General features: G+C 42.7%; 1 long non-coding RNA gene across 1 annotated transcript in view; it reads right to left on the bottom strand.

Annotated features, from left to right (window-relative positions):
• The window catches only part of LOC139359137 (uncharacterized), a 101,221-nt gene extending 90,351 nt beyond the window's left edge, over positions 1 to 10,870 (bottom strand). Inside the window, exons 1-3 of the long non-coding RNA XR_011614917.1 lie at positions 10,242 to 10,870; positions 9,856 to 9,939; positions 6,121 to 6,244 (exon numbers count right to left, since the gene is read on the bottom strand). This is a non-coding gene — a long non-coding RNA (uncharacterized lncRNA). The remainder of the gene's footprint in view (positions 1 to 6,120; positions 6,245 to 9,855; positions 9,940 to 10,241) is intronic.
• Positions 10,871 to 15,132: the final 4,262 nt, after the last annotated feature.

The following is a 15,132-nucleotide window of genomic DNA, read 5'->3' as shown; positions in this document are numbered from 1 at the left end:
AACTATTACTGAATATGTAGTATTACATAAACTTATTACTAGTTGAAATTAGCATCTATTTAATTGCTTGCTAATGGCACACATCCCACTATTAGAACATAAACTCCACCAGAGAAGACCATGTCAGTCTTTCTCAATAGCCCCGGTCTTTGAGCCTCTATGAGCTGTCCCAGAATGGCACCAGCCCTTGAAACAAACTAGTGATTGATTTTACTGACCTATTTGCCAAGAAGACTATCTCACAATATCTTGACTACTTATAGACTTTGCCGTGCTTTCTCCACAACAGAGTAGAAGGAATTATACCAGGATTGATTAGATGTGGAGAGGACCCAATGATGGATACATTCAAGGACCAGCAGTGCTCTTCAGAGCTGCGTTGCTCAACTTTACAAAGTGAAGACATTTATGTGGCTTATGCCTCAAGGCACTGCTCATCTGGCCAGTCAAGTGAAAAATGAATGGTGAGGATCTTTCCCTGGCTGCAAGCCCGTATGTTGATGATGAAACAAAGGCTCCGAGAGGATGAGTGACGAGCTTGAGATCTCAGCTCTAGGGACAGAAGGAATTGGGGTTAGAATCCAGGTTCCCTGGCTCCCACTGAAGAGCATCCTCATGACAGCCCCACTGCCTCTTCCCGTTTTAGTTGAAAAGCCATCTAAAGCCAGCCTCTGCCCAGATGCAGGCTCCAGTAGTTTTGGTGTCAAAGGCCATCCTTTGCCATTTGCCCAGAGGGAAATGGAACAGAAAAAAGTTCCAAATGTGTTCCCTGGTGTGCTGTGTCTACTCATCGCCTGCGTGGCTTGGCAGAGGCAGCCTGTGTTTGGGGCTGAGAAGACCTTGTTCCCTTTAGTAGTTGTGAACATGAGGTTATGGCAAGAAAAACCTAACCAAGGAAGGAGGAGAGGAGTGACTAGAACTAGGATCATCAATCCAGCTGGTTCATAGGGTTCATTGGGAATCCACCCTCACTCTGAAGGTCTTCTTCAATCAATTTCCACCATTTCTGTTGAAAACACAGACACACTACTAATGTATTCATTAGAGAATACACTTTTTAAAATTGGCAAGTAAGCAAATGGTGAGCAGGCTGCATTCAGTATCAATTTGTTTTCAGAGAGTAAAGCAGGCGAAAGACAACTTCCTCATGAGCGCTCTTCTCACTTGAAATGCATACTGAGAAAGGAATGAAGCGCGGATTTAATCCAAGGCTTGGGTCATGTGTCAGGGCTCTGGGACGGCAGCACTGCCAAAGTGCCTTCAGATAAACAGAGACTGTGTCTGAAAAGCCTCCGTGGCCATTTGCAGTCAGGCACAGTCATGTAAGATTCCTGAGGCCTCTGGCAGGCTCCATGGTGGAAACACCAGCAGGATTGGCTCAAGCCTGAGTCTGGGAAGAGCCGGGCATTGAGGTCACACTCCTCCTACTGTCCCTGCACATGTGGGGAGGCAGAGCTCCCCTGCTGGGTGAGAACACTGCTCCTGGCTGCAGGGGCCATGGAGCACCCCACTTAGTGCTGACAGCACCCTACATCCCACATCCACTCACTCTCCACCAAGGACTTCCATGGCCACCCCACTGTGTACAGAGATATAAGAAAAAAATGGTGATACCAGTTGGAATGGTGATCATTAAAAAGTCAGGAAACAGGTTCTGGAGAGGATGTGGAGAAATAGGAACACTTTTACACTGTTGGTGGGACTGTAAACTAGTTCAACCATTGTGGAAGACAGTGTGGCAATTCCTCAAGGATCTAGAACTAGAAATACCATTTGACCCAGCCATCCCATTACTGGGGATATACCCAAAGGATTATAAATCATGCTGCTATAAAGATACATGCACACGTATGTTTATTGCGGCACTATTCACAATAGCAAAGACTTGGAACCAACCCAAATGTCCATCAATGATAGACTGGATTAAGAAAATGTGGCACATATACACCATGGAATACTATGCAGCCATAAAAAAGGATGAGTTCATGTCCTTTGTAGAGACATGGATGAAGCTGGAAACCATCATTCTAAGCAAACTGTCACAAGAACAGAAAACCAAATACCGCATGTTCTCACTCATAGGTGGGAATTGAACAATGAGAACACTTGGACACAGGGTGGGGAACATCACACACCTTTGCCTGTCATGGGTTGGGGGATTATGGAAGGGATAGCATTAGGAGAAATACCTAATGTAAATAATGAGTTAATGGATGCAGCAAACCAACATGGCACATGTATACATATGTAACAAACCTGTACGTTGTACACATGTACCCTAGAACTTAAAGTATAATTAAAAGAAAAGAAAAGAAAAGAAAAAAAGGTGATAGAGGTGGTGGAGGAGAGTAGAGAAGGAGGCAAAAGGAAAGCACAGTGAGTGCGTTTGGGGAGGGAGATTGGGAGTGAATGCAAAAAAGTGGAGCACATGGCATTGGTTGCTTAGCGAGCCAGATTGCATCATTGGCCCCACATCGTTACTTTTCTTTTTGTTTTCTTTGAGAGACAGAGTCTCACTGTGTCACCCAAGCTAGAGTGTAGAGATGATCATAGCTCACTGCAGCCTCCACTTCCTGGGCTCAGGTGATCCTCCCACTTCAGTCTCCTGAGTAGCCTGGACTAGGAGAGCACACCACCACATCCAGATACTTTTCCTATTTTTTGTAGAGACAGGGTTTCACCGTGTAGCTCAGGCTAGTCTCAAACTTCTGGGCTCAAGCAATCCTTCTGCCTTGGGCTCCCAAAGTGTTGGGAATACAGGCATGAGCCACTATGCGGGGCCACATCCTCACTTTTCCTTGGACCCACACTCTGTGCCAGGTGACTTTGCAGCTCCTTCCACTACTAGGTTTCTCCAGCCCTGACTTCAGGTTTGGCCATATGACTAGCTTTGGCTGATAGAATGAGACAGCAGGTGACAGTGTCCTGGTCATCAGTCTAGACGGTAGGAGGCCCTGCATGATCCTGCTTGCATTCCTGTGTCTGGGCCTTTGCTATGAGAAGAGAATTCCTCAGTAGCCTGCTGGTCCAGAAGGAGGAGGGACTCGTGGAGCAGAGCCTAGCTCCGTGTGGACGTCCTGGTGATCTATAGTTTCTGAACAAACTCAACTGAGAGCAGCAGAACCATCTGATGAGCTCAGTGGGATCTGCTGACCTCTATGTCCAAGAGAAACAATAAATGGGTGCTGTTTTAAACCGCTGAATTTTGGAGGTTTGTTGCATGTTGATAGTGTGAGAGTTGCAGATAGTAGGATGAAATCACTTTTGTCAGACTCAGGCAAAATAGAGCTGGGAAGGCCAGACGGAGAGGAGGCTCATGCTTATGTGTCTGGGGTAAGAACTACTTCCAGGGACTTTCTAAAAACCTCTGGAGTCCTTCATGCATCTCCTGCTTTGATAAGGTTCATCATCAGACCTTCTTTAGAACTGCGCTAATTCACATAACATGTTCTTGAAAGAACAGTTGCCTGGTGATGACATCTCCACCAACGAACTGACAAGAACTCTGGCTTCAAACCTCTGGAACCGATGAACTCTGTTTCCAAGCAGCTTGGGTAAATCTGTTGTTTGCTAATAAAAGTCCCCTTACCCTTCCCTCACTGAATGCATTGGTGGCTTGCCATTTCATGCATTCCAGATTATAATCTTATTTCTATTCCTGAGTTAACCCAGCATATTTAGAGATAATTTTTTCTGGTGTCTTTTTTGTGTAGTTAACTGATATACTTGCCTAACAGCCATACACCTTTCGTCCTTGTTACATAATCCTGTTCTTTTAATGATGGCAGTGTTACCATTTGCCACATAATTTCTCTTTTAGGCTTTTTTTTGTTTTTTTTTTCCAGCTAGGGATGACCACAGGATCTAGTTTTGGCCAAGCAGACGTAAAAGGAAATCTTATTTCTGGAAAAGATTTTCCAGAATTTTTTTTTGTATAGTTAACTGATATACTTGCCTAACAGCCACACACCTTTCTTCCTTGTGACATAATCCTGTTTTTTTAATGATGGCAACGTTACCATTTGCCGGATAATTTCTCTCTCAGGCTTTCTTGCAGCTAGTTTCTTGCAGCTAGGTCCTGGTTTCTTTCAACCAGGACCACAGGATCTGGTTTTGGCCAAGGAGACATAAAAGGAAATCTTATTTCTGGAAAAGATTTTCCTCCCTGGTCCAATAGCAAAGTCCTTTTCTGTCTGTCCCTTTCTTTTCTGCTTGGGCATTGGCGTGACTACATAATGCCTGGAACTGCGGAAGCCATCCGGTCACCATGAAGTCACAGGTTCAAGGATGAAGGATTTGCACACTGCGGGTGCCCAGACAGAAGGATGAGAAAAGCCTGGGTTCTTGATCACATCGCTGAGCAGCAGACAAACCCTGGGGCCACCTACATCCAGCCTCTCATGTGGGAAACAGGAATTATCTTTATGGTTTTAACCACTGTCTGTTAGATTTTCTGTTGTGGCAGAAAAAGGAATTCTTCAGTGGCAAGGGACATGATGAAGGTGGAGGAGAGAGTGTGGGTGATAAGTTAGGATGTGTGTCATAGGGCAGTGAAATGAACGTTGTACTAAGAATTAGGAGACCTTTTCCTATTTAGTAGAGTGACCCTGAGTAATTCGCACAACTCTCTTGGCTGCAACGTCCTCTTCTGAGAGAAGAAGGCATGTACCTGGATGATCTCTAAGGTTTTTACAGTTCTAACATTGATTCTGAACCTACTACAGCAAGGGCTCCGGGTGCCATAGCTGGGCAAACATTCACAGAGGATTTTGGAGAACTATTAATTATGTTCAAGGAAAAGATTGAGTATAGTGGTTTTACAGCAAATGCTTAGCTCTGGGCTTGCAGATAATGAGTTTCTTTTTCATTTTTGACTTTGTGCCTCATGTAAGTATTACCTGCTCTAGGGTACTTCCATGAGAGTGCTCATTAGAGGCTTCATTTACAAAAAACGATTTGCATGCAAGGGGCAAATGCTTCCTCTTCAGCAGCAGGTGTTGTGGGATGGAGAGAAACATGCTGGCTAATGCCTTGTCATTCAAATTCACAGAAATTTCTGGTATCCTGGGCAGGTTGAATACCATTCTAGGGAGAGAACGAAGGGAACACATCTGAATAAATTAGTCTATTTAGTTTTTGGTTCTGCAGAATAGAGCCTTGGCAGGATCCCAGAGAAGCATCAGCAGGGGGAAAAATCACGTTATTTTCTGTTCTAGCCAACAGCATTTTCCTGCCCGGACTGTGCAAAATGAACTTGCTTAGCTTTGCAGCCTTCTCCAGCTGCTGTTGTTTCTCTCTGGCCTTCTGGTCACATAAGGCCCTGGCTCAGTTAGGTTTATTCCATGCTATCATTTTTCTCCCACACCATTTTTCTTTCATCTCTCTTTGCACTTCACCACAATGATATTCATTAAGCTCTTTTTCTTCCCTTTCCTCCTACCTTCTATTCTCTCTTCTTTATCATCCCCCGCCCCTTCTCCATCATCTGCTATGTTGTGAAAGCATTCTTTGACATTTCCACATCAATATTCCTAAAATCTACCAAGAATTCTGGGGAACACAATTGCTCAGAGGGGATCACAATTGTCTAATGTAGTCATACAAAAGTATTTTTTACCAGCTACTATTTGCTGTTCAAAGAGAAGTCCAAAGCTAGGATCCTGGCATGTTGCATAAAAGTAGAGTTTGGAAGAAGGGCTAATTCTAGAGTAGAACCAGGGCAGGGCAGTGGAGACCCCTTGAACATGTGAACTGCATTCATTCGTAGACACGTTTTACATTTGCCAAAGATGACTGCAAAATTCTCGAACACTGAGCTTAAGACTATAAAGGGAGACAAATCACCAAATGCACCCCTTGTCATAGATGGAGCTTTTTTTTTTTTTTTTTGAGACAGAGTTTCACTCTTGTTGTCCAGGCTGGAGTGCAATGGCATGATCTTGGCTCACTGCAACCTCCGCCTCCTGGGTTCAAGCAATTCTCGTGCCTCAGCCTCCCAAGTAGCTGGGATTACAGGCACGCGCCACCATGCCTGGCTATTTTTGTATTTTTAGTAGAGACAGGGTTTCACAATGTTGGCCAGGCTGGTCTCAAACTCCTGACCTCAGGGGATCCACCTGCCTTGGCTTCCCAAAGTGTTGATTACAGACATGAGCCACTGCACCCGGCCCCAGATGGAGCTTTCATAGAGGAGGAGCAGATGGAGTTGTCAAAGCAAAAATGTCCACTTTCAGCCACATTTGCCCTAGCAGGTATCAAAATCAACGTTGTGTCTCTGCCTAACCAATTCTAAGCAACTGAAATGGACCCAAACACCAAACCCCTATGCGCCCAACCAAAGACTCTTGCTTGACCAGTGAATGACTGGATTTGTTTGAGTTAATTGGGTTCAGGCCTATGGATTCACTGGGGCCACCTGCAGTGCTGGTGTTCAAACCTTAATCTGTGAGCCGTCACTTTCTAGACTGAAAAATCCCTAACTTTCTCCCTCTCTGCTAACTATTCAGTGTATTTCTTTGCTAGTGTGTGCTTCCTTGCCTGGAAAGTTAATAAACTTGGTTTGGTGGTTTTTATTTATTTTATACCTCTGGTGGCCTAAGTTTTATTATTTTTCAGAATGCAGGCTGTCGGGGAGCCAACTATCACTTAATATCTGGCAGTGACACAGAAAAAATTCTGAGCATTAAGACCAACTGAAAGAAACTCCCAAACCAAACCAAACCAAGCCAAACCAAACCAAACCAAACCAAACCAACCAAACCAAACCAAACCAAACAAAAAATATAAACCAGTAACAGCAGCAGCAACAACATAATAAGAACAAATCTCACTCATCAGACCACCTTGCTGGGAAATGCTACCCAAAATAATTTCCTGACTCAAGCCGTTTAAACTTGGAGTTGATTTCAACTGGACTAAGCCAATTTCAATAGTGGTCTAGATTTGAATACTGCTTCTAGATGTTTGTGTGACCTCCTTGTTTGGTATAGCATTCAAAGTCTAGTAGACTGGTAAGGAACCAAGGCCATAGGGCCGGGTGCTGTGGCTCCTGCCTGTAATCCCAGCACTTTGGGAGGCCCAAGTTCAGGAGTTTGTGACCAGCCTGCCCAACAAGGTGGAACCCCGTCTCTACTAAAAATACAAAAAATTAGCCGCGCATGGTGGCAGGTGCCTGTAATCCCAGCTACTTGGGAGGCTGAGGCAGGAGAACCACTTGAACTCAGGAGGTGGAGGTCGCAATGAGCCAAGATCACACCACTGTACTCCAACCTGGGAGACAAGAGCAAAACTCTGTCTCAACAAACAAACAAACAAACCCCCAAGAAAACAAAACAAAAAAAATGAACCAAGGCCATAAGGTTAACAAAAATCACTTGTCTGTTACTTTTGAATTATTCACCATGTGTGCAGCACAATCTGGTGAATTTAGGTGGAAGCTGTGCATGTTTGACTTTTGTTCTGTGAAACATGGATTTGCTCAGAAGAATCCTTCCAAAATTTAGGTCATTTTGTTTTGTGGTATTATTAAAGGAACCCAGGAGATTTTCAGTTCTAACTGGTGCTTCTACAGCACAACTTTCAAACCCTGGGTATTTTCTAAATCCTGTACATAGTTCCTCACTGAAGGAAACATCTGGCACTTTCCCCATAAGTGTACTTTCCTCTTACAACAAGATGCTGTTATGATGTGCTTTCCCCCTCATGGCAAATTACTAATGTGCTTCATATTTGAGAAGAGAGTTTGCTGAAAATGTAGCAGAATTTATTTGATGTACATCTTGCGGTAGCCTTAAAATATTACAACCCAATCTTGTTTCTGCCTCTGGCTGTTCCGATCTTTAAAAGATTTTGGTTTTTAAGACCAAGTACATGATGCTTTGCATGTCCTGAATAAGATTGTGATCCAATGTCTTAGATGGTGGCCTTCCCTCTTATTGCTATCTTCAAGTAAAGTTTATTCAGTGCCTACTGTTCGGGGCTTTATCCTGGGAATACACGAAATAATGTTTGAGTATCTTGCCTCTGCCTTCTGGGAGTTCAGCTTAAGCCATCTTCCTTCTTCCCTCCCTCAAACATTTGTTAACAGGCAGAAAAATGAACATAAGAGGAATTCTTCAATAATTTAAGAGACAGGCCAGAACAAAGGCTCCTCCAAAGAATGAATGTTTAATGGCATGTTTCCAGAATGTAGGCTGCAGGAGAATGTGCACCCGGGGTGGGAGTAGATCAAAGGAAGGAGGTTAAATTATGGTTTATTTCTGATCCTTTTGTAGAATTCTTTCTGCAAGACATAGTTTCTTGGAGGATGTATCAGTTATCAATCGCTGTATAACAAGCCACCCTAAAACTGAGTGGCTTAAAAAGCACAATGATTTATTATCTCTAATGATCCTGAGGGCTGGAAATCTGGCTGGTTCTGTTACTTGTCTTGCCTGGACTCACTTACTTGGCTGTCGTCACCTGGGAGTTTGGGGATGAGGGTCTAAGATGGTACCACTTACTGTCAGCAGATGGTGCTGACTGTGGGATGGAGTATCTCTGTTCTTTTTTACACAGTCTGTTATCTTCCAACAGACCAGAATGGACTTCTTCACAGCATGGTGGTCTCAGGATCCTAAGACCTAACCTCCAGAACTTGCACGATGCTACTTCTGCTACATTCTATTGGTCCAAGTGGGTTTCAAGGACCTTCCAGATTCAAGAGGTGCAAAAATAGACTCCATCTTTTAATGGAAGAACCAAAGGGACATAGACCCAGAAAGCCATGATTCACTGTCATTATTATAACAATCTGTCACAACAGAACTGGGGTCAGATGAAAGGGCATGAGGGGAGGGCTAGAAGATGCGGGGAGAATAATCTAAGAATTGAAGACGAAGACTTTCTTTAGAATCTTTGTTCCTGTCTGTAATTATAGGATTCTCATGTGTCAGCAAAGCGTAGGTTGTCCCCAGTTATTTGTTGCTGGGGAAACAGGCTCAAAGGGATGTATTAGTGAAGGAAAAGTAATCAATGCTAGCAATTTTATTAATGTTTGGCACTTAGGGGAAAATATGTAAAATGGAAAAGCAGAACAAATAAGAATACCAAAGAGATATGGGGAGGTTATGTACCCAGATGTAAGTACACTAAAACAGAAGATTTTATCAGGAAATTATATATACATTCTATGCTATATGTATGTATTTTAGCATGCACATGAAATTCTTCTGTAAGATAAAGTCAACTTAGGGTTGAAACTTTTAAAGGTGGTTTTCCTTTTTATAGCCCTGCAATTTAGGCAGGCCATGACAGGGCAAAAGACATGCGGGTCCTTTTATTCAAGTCTCTCAGAGTCACAATCATGAATTTCTTATACATAGTCAGGAAACATGTAACTCTTTATTAAAGGAATTTCACCTAAAATCCATTATAAACTCATTTTTTTAAAACATGAATTTTAGAAAAAATTCTCATAGCACATTTTATCCCTTTCTCATCAATCTTTAACTTTTCCTTATTCATTTTCTCTGAATCTAAAATCAACAGTTTTTCCAAGTAGTTTCTGTCTTAGCAGTTACTATCATTCGTCTGTCGATGCCACAAGAACACTTCAGACTTCCTTCCGAGGTTAGTGGACTTAATTAAAGAAACGGCTTTAGTTTTCTTTCCAGCATGCCATGTCTCTATTTTCTTTATCATGCAGAAGTGAAAAAATGTCAGATAAAAGAGGAAAGAGTCACAGAGATCATAGTTGTGTTTTTATCCACTGCTAGTTGACCCTTGAATTTATTTTTGCAGAACTTCTTTTCCTCCTTTTAGTTGACTTCTCTAACCAGAGCTAGTCTGAGTCTGAATGAAACACAGGCAGCTTACACTTTCTCCATCCGTCATAATCAATAACCACTTCCTTATAAGCTGTGGTAACTTCAGGCTTCTATGGCAACTTTCATGGTGGACCTACAAGAATTTTTAACAGTTTGAAAACCAATCTTAAAGGTCTGAAAGGGTGACTCACACCACTTTTATTACATAAATGCCTTCTTTATTCCTTGAGACAGGACAACTCAAGTAAATAAGGAAATAAACAAGAAAACAAAAATCACTCATTTGGAGATGATTACTCTTAAGTATATGTCTTAACTATGCCCCACGCTGAGACATCTTTTTGAGAAGTGTTCTAGTAAGTTCTAAATGAGCTTACCTAATTCTCTTCCCTCGACAGCCCTCAAATAACACAAACAACGGCCCTCTTCACTCACCAACTCAAGCAATGGTGTGTCTCCACCTGGTGTTGTGGCATGGCGGGTCTCTGTGGCAAGGGCTTTGTCTCCGTACTCTCTGTGAAGGTGCTGAAGATGATCCTGAGGTCCCAGTTCTCTGGAAGGAGTCTTGGGGGTAGTTAGCCTCTGCTGAATCTCGGTATAGCAGTGCAAGGTCAAAACCCCAAATGCACTCAATCTTGAGTTATTGAAGTTGGATGAGAAGTGAAGTCATTATTGGGCACAACATCTGGTGTTTCAGTCCCAAGGCCACAAGCAGAATGTTACAACCTCTGACACTTAATGATTTTGCATTTCATATAGCAGCTTAAGTTTTTCACAGCCTGAACTCAATTAATTTTCACCGCCCACTGTGGAGGTGGAGAGGGAAGTGCCATATATTTTTGCAGTAGATGTGATAGCCTGTCATTGATCACTCATTTGATTAACACCAAAACTTGGCCTGTACTTCAGGAGGACAAAGAAGCCTCCTGAGTGTCTGGTCTGTGGATCAGGTGCCTCAGGTCCTCTGCTCTCAACTATCAATCTTTTCAGTTGGCCATTCGGAAGGCATTACAGGGCAAACCATACGTAGTTGAGACCAATGGCCTGTGCCCATGGGCAGACCTGTCTGTTGATGGGCAGAAAGGACAGCTCTAGATAACAAGCATGTGAACGACACCCCCTGGTGTTGGTGAGGATGGATCTACCGGCACAGACATAAACTACTGTCAGGGCTGTAACAGGAGCAACCTTTCCTACCGACAGTGCTCAGGCAACAGAGTATCAGTGTGGTAATATATCATTATTCTAATTGGCTGTTTGGGCTTCATTGTATGGATATGCTATAATTTATTTAATCAATGTTTAAGTTGTTTCCAATTTTTCACCATTACAAAAATGTTTAATGACCATCCTTGTATATCTTTCTCTGTCACCTTGACCCATTATGGCCTTGGGGGGAAAAAAAATCCCATGAATGAAATTGTTGATTCAAACTTTAAAATACTAATACATAGGGTCAAGTGACCATCTAAAAAGTTGTGTGCTAAAATTATAAATCAATTACCTATGCTTTATTTTAGTATTTTAATTAAAATGTACATTTTTATGTCTCGATATTTGCTCCTTCTGAAATTTATTTAGGTAGAAATCAAGGTCAACCTCTAAAACAGGCTTTTTCTTGGAAAAATGGAAACTAGTAATTTACTCCATGAATCGTATTTTTAAAAATTAAATTCTACTTCAATAGTAAGAGGTGATAGAAGATGCTATTGTATTTCCTTTTTTGCTTCTTTGTTAAAGAATCAGGATTGAGGCCAGCTGTGCGTGTAGTAGAAAGAGTCAGCAGAATCTCTTTCTATTCCTTCCCTAATCATACCCCTTGAGAAAACTAGTTGCTGTTCCTTTCTTGTTTCTTGATCTTTTCCCAGACCTCTGCAATATTACTTTTTTCTCTCTGGCTTCTTATTGCCTGTCTTCATTCATTCTTACTCCTTGTCTACCACCCATTGCCAGGAGACGGTCCTGTGTCCCAAGAGCCTACCCTGGTTCCCGATGTTTAGTAGCCCTCCCCGCACAACATAGCCCAGTGGCCCGAGCTCTCACACGCTGCTCTGCCTTTGCTTGGGTTGTTCTCATTGCCTGGCATGTATTTCCCTCATTTTTCTACTTAAAAAACTTACTGCCCATGACTGGCTCAACTGTCCCGTCCTTGGAGAATATTCATTGACCACTCTCTGCCTCCCCCAGGAAGAACTGAATCTTCCCAAGGCTGTTCCCATAATACTATGAGCAGACTGCAGTGCAGGAGATCAGAATATGCCAGTCTTGAAGATGCCACTTTGGCTCAAGAATTATTTTGAGCTGAAGGTGATTGAGAAGCAGCAAATGGAGGAAAAGCTTTCTATCCTCCCTTTTTCTATCTGAAGGCAGAATATAAATTTCCCTTGCTGGTGTTGTTCCCCTTTCCTTTTCCCATATCCAGAGTTGAAAAATAACAATTATCACTAGAGACAAAAAGGGCACCAGGTTGGGTCTGCACAAACAAATGTTAATGAAATAACTCTTATCATTCATTAATTTTTCCCATATATTTACCGTTCCACAATTTACCACCCCTAGAAGTCCCAATCCCTTTTTGCTTGCTTTGTCATTTCTCCACAAATTTATTGCCTTTTGTTAAGATGGTATATAAACTCCACATTCTAACATTCCATTGAGTTACTCATCGCTGTTCTCCAATGAGTACATCTATTGCATATATAGATAAATTCTGTTTTTTCCTCATGTTAATCTTTTATCAGCTTGATGTGTGAGTCCCAGCCACTCAGTCAAAGAGGATAGATCGGGAGCTTCTTTCCTCCCTTATAGCAGGTACTGAGCTTACCTCAAAGTCATTGTGACTTCATGTCTCTTTCTTTTATTAGACTATGCACTTTTGCATTTTTAGTATTTAACGCAATACTTGGTGCAGAGTAGGTGCCCAGCCCATGGTTGCTGAATAAATGAATGAATGATTCACAGTGAGGCAAAATTCATAATTTTGCCAGAGGTTTGTCATCCTGACTATAAAGAGTCACATGCATGTCACCTCCCCACCCAGTTACCACTCTGACTATCCTTCCAAGTCTACATAGAAGATGGCTCCAGAATTTTAAAACTGACAAAATTCCTGTTCCTGATTCTATTTCTGACTCACTCTATCCCTTTACATTATTCACTTCCTGTCTACAATGGTGTTTGTTGGCTTCCAAAGCAAGGTGACCCTTGAGGGACGATAACAACTAAGGGCTTACAAATGATTTCAGAATACCATGAACTGTGAAAATGTAAATGCTGTTATGAATCAATAAAGTGGGTGAGGGAATCGAAACTGCTCAGCCCTCCCTTGAATTGCTAACTGCTTTATCTGCCAAATTAAAAAAGTACTAAAACCATCCCAAGGGGAGAGTCTTGGTATTCACTCTTCCTCATGAGTAATTTTTTAGTAAGAATAACAAATAATACAAGAAGCCAGAATTCCAGACAGGCGGGTTGGGTGGGGGTGTGGGGGTGGGAGGTTAGGGGGTTTGGGGCTGTCTCTCTTGCTCTAATTCCCACTTTTGGTGTGTTTATTTAAGCATGTGTTTGCAAAGAGAATGATGCATAAATTATTAGTACCCAAAGGCAGTTCCTGTGAAGGGAAGAGACTTTATAAATGTTGCAGCAACTTTTTTTCCATGGGGTGCTGAGGGGTCCTGAAGGGATCAAAAGCTGTTGTGGATGTTTCTCCCTTTATGTCCCCTGCTACGAGAAGAGGTTTCCTGGATATGCCCTAAGGGTTTGGGAAGCCCTCTCGTTTTCTCCTCTAGTCAAGCCACGGTCGACATCAGGTGCTGCTGGACCCCTGGCCTACCCACAATGGGTAGCTTATTATGGGAAATAATTAGCTGATTCAGTCCATGGCTGGAGGAGGGAGGCCATGCTGAACACGAACTAGTCTGGCGTGAGAACACGTGGCTTCCCAGCAGTCAGGCCTCAGTTACTACCAAGTCTAAACAAGGACAAGCAGTCTCTCAGGGAATGAAGGTCTCCTTTTAGAGGATGATTGGCTTTAGGACTAAAAGTGAAGACCCAGGTGTGCTGGCTTGTCTCATGTGCTTTGTAACCACGGCCTGCATGCCACCCTATATTATCGGATGCAGACGTTGGCTATGTCCTGAACTCCACTTCCCCACTTCCCGTCGAGGTGCCAGGGGTCCTCTTTTGACTTAGGAGTGTCCTGAGGGCCCTGTGGGGATGAGGAAGGGCCCATGGGGGTGGCAGCCACGGTGGTGCTCAGGGGCCTGGCGCTCATTTTGCAGATGTCACTGGGAGAGGGAAGAACAATTCCACCTGTGTGAAGACTGAGTGGCTGCAGGTTTCGGACTCTGGTCATGTGCAGTTTTCAAGGAAGAGGTTTGCATCCCACCCTGGGGAGGGCCAGCCTTACCCTCAGGCTGAGCCCAATGCCCCTTTCCAATGCCAAAAATAAGACCAAAAAGCTGTGCTCTGACATTTTTAAAAAGCTCAAATATTCATATACAGCCACATGCATATATAAAATGTGAAAACATAGTGTATAATTGTTTACAATAATCATGGGTGTGTTAGTGTGTATTTTATATGCATATGTGTAATATATGTGTGTGTACATTCTCATATTCTGAAGATAATACATACAGCCCCTTCTCTAATCACATTTTTTCCTGGAAAACTTGGGAATCATCCCCTTTGTTTCTAGTTTCAAAGACTCAAATAGGAAGGAAGAAATTCTTTTCAAGTTAAAGCAACACACATGAGGTTAAAACTGGAAAAGGCCCATTGAGATTTTTATTCAATTTATGCCTCATTTTAAAAACATGAGAAGTATTTTGGAAAGCACTTAGAATCTATTGGGTCGGGAGACCCTGAGTGGGCACTGGCTTGTCTGTTTGGGACGTGTTTACTGATGTATGAAGTGGATTGGGGGCTGGGGACAATCAGATCCTAATGGACTCCAGGAGGCTCCCTGACCCTTTTGTATCCATTCCAGGGTCAAAGGCTGATATATTTGTAGATTTCATTTTTGTGACTAGATCCCGGAACATACTGTTGAGTTAAACCACCCCTGCCCTGGAAAGGTATTACACACTTTAAAGAAACAGCAACCGAAATAACAAACTGAAGCTTGATGAAGCACTACAGAAAGACTGAAATCAATCCCTTTCAGAACATTGAGGGACCTCTGTGATTGGCAGCCTGGCCACACTGCCAGTTTGTTTACATTTTGTGTTCTATGGGTATGACCGCAGAAGGTTGACCCTAAAATGTAATCTGTTCTCCTATTTTAGAGGGCAACTCTTTGTTATGACAAAATAAGGATGGGCCT

Source organism: Macaca nemestrina, chromosome 16, assembly GCF_043159975.1.
Source record: "Macaca nemestrina isolate mMacNem1 chromosome 16, mMacNem.hap1, whole genome shotgun sequence".
NCBI lineage: Eukaryota > Metazoa > Chordata > Mammalia > Primates > Cercopithecidae > Macaca > Macaca nemestrina.
The sequence above is the reverse complement of the archived record's forward strand: the minus strand, read 5'-3'. Positions and strand labels throughout refer to the sequence as shown.